This window comes from Papaver somniferum, chromosome 1, assembly GCF_003573695.1.
Source record: "Papaver somniferum cultivar HN1 chromosome 1, ASM357369v1, whole genome shotgun sequence".
Taxonomy (NCBI): domain Eukaryota; kingdom Viridiplantae; phylum Streptophyta; class Magnoliopsida; order Ranunculales; family Papaveraceae; genus Papaver; species Papaver somniferum.
Window position 1 is genome coordinate 134,272,969 of NC_039358.1, and position 2,571 is coordinate 134,275,539.

The window sequence follows — 2,571 nt, forward strand, 5'->3', positions numbered from 1 at the left end:
TTTTTTTTTTTTTTTTTTTTTTTTTTTTTTGAACATGAATTTCTTCACTAAAGAAAACCTAAACATCATGAATTCTCTAAGATTACCTAACTCTCTTCCTCTCCTCTCTCCCTCTCACCTCGCTCTGATACCATGTTAAGGATCGAGCAAGAGAGAGGAGAGCATAAACGCGGAAGCATAAAAGACTACATTGATAATAATTCTGGTGTATAATTCTTATGGCTTAACAGCCTATTTATATTGTTCACAAACTTGACGACCACTCAAGGCACTTTCCTACCTAAGATCAAACTCTAAACATAAACACTTTCCTAATATAACTCAAACTCCTTAAAGTGTATATCTCCTAAATATAGACTCCTATATTATTTCCTAATAAGATGTAGTATCTCTACACAGCTTTTATTGCAGTAGTCTTGGATGCATTCATGTGTACATAGAGAGATGTTTAGACCTGTTTGAGTAGCCGAGAAGGCAACCCTACCGTAATGGTACGCAGGTAGTTGATAAAAGCTGTTAGAAATTGGACATCTCCATTGCCGTTTTCGAGAGTCACTAACCATTTCACCAAACAGAATCCCTCACCAGTCGGAGTAACAGAGACCAATTTGATCTCAAAATTTATCTCGTCTCCCTCCAAACTCCACGTGATTGACTTACGTTCATTGTTCACGGCTGTCATCCTTTCCTTAGCTGTGACAAAATGACCATTCACAAAAAAACAAAAACACATAATTGGTTAATTAACACTTGGATTTGAATTCCTTTTGTGGAAACGTAAGAAAATACACCAGAAAGTTTCCAGCAGGCATAATAACGGGCTACAAAATTATGTATGCTCTATAAAGTTAATTAATACCGCGTTTATATTTCCAGAGCCTGACGCTGCCAACACTAGGTCCATGTCCTTCAATAACATGAACGCTCTCATAAATCTCGGGAAAGTGATTTTTGAGTTCCGTAATGTTGTTCTTAAAAAACCCATAAAACATATTGGCAGAGCACTTGACTTCAACTTCTAACCCTAGTGCATGATCCATGGCCTACGTACCTGCAGTAGTAGTAGTGATGATGCACTGATATATTTGTGGAAATCAAGCAAGTGAAGGTCAAAAACTCGCAAGTACCTAAGCGACTGAATGGTCTGGGTTGATGACTCTATATATATATAGCTAGAACAATGATGGGCACACAATAATATCAAAAGAAAAATTTAACTTGTGCATTCATGGTTGTACACTCTGCATGCACTTAGCAATATCGTCTCTTAATTATCAAAACTAGTCAAATAAAACCAAGATGACCAAACATGTGGTACAAAAAATCCAGCCATATTATTTTTAATAAATGAAAACCATTTAATTAAAAAGTGACACAAAAATCCCAGGTCAAATAATAATGTGCAAATTTAGTTTTTATTACTTTAAAAAAAACAAACATACCCTTTTTTATCTTGTCTTCTTCTTCTTCTCTCCTTTCTTTTTTCTATTTCTGTGGTCTTCATCTCCCCACCACCATTAACACCAGCAGCAACAAATATCTCTCCATGAACACCATCGCAACACCTCCGTCACCACCAGCAACAACACCTCCGCCAGCAGCAACACCTTCGTCTCCTCCACGAAACCTTCGTCTCTTTTTTCGTCTATTTCTATTCAGATCTATCACCAACAGTAGATCCGCCACCATCAAACCAACCGATGTGTCCAGATCCGCCACCAACAGAACCTCCGTCTCCTCCATTAACACCATCATCACCTCTGTCTCCTCCATTAACACCATCATCACCTTCTTCTTCTCCGTCTACCGATTTTCCATCAACAACACCGCCTCCTCTTATTTTTGTTTTTCCCACCAGTACATCAGATCCGCCAGCAACACTACTTCTACCTCCTTCTTTTATCATCTAAAACCACCACCAATACCTTCAAATCGGCCACCAACAACACCTCATCTACAATCAACACCAGTACCTGGAGATCCGCTCCCAACAGCACCTCCGCCTCCTCGTTCAATCCTCTACAATCACCACCACCACCTTATGATGTTTTCATCACCAGCAAATGATGATACATCTTCAAAGTCGAAATCAATATTGTATTGGGAAATGACAGATTTATGATGAAACTAAAATTGGTTTCATCAAATTCTGACAGTTTTGGTTGGTGAAAACAGTAAACTAATGATGAAACCAAATTTGGTTTCATCATAAACTTGCATATTTTCTGTCATGAAACCAAAGATTTTAATGATGAAAATTAAGTTTATGATGAAACCAAATTTTGGTTTCACCTGATTTTTGTCTAGTTTATTCGGTCTGACTTGGAAGACGGCGTGTTTGGTTTCATCATTGAAGTTATGTTGGTGAAATGACAATATGTGGTTTCGATTGTATGTACAATGGTGGTTTTGATTATATGTGTGTATGAATTGGGAGAATGTGTATAGCAGGGTCTGGTACTGGTACTCCAGGTATTGATGAAGAAGTTTTGTTGGTAGTGGTGGCCTTAACTGAAGTTATGGAAGTGATAACGAATGGATTGACTGAGTAAGGGTGGTGCTAATGCAATG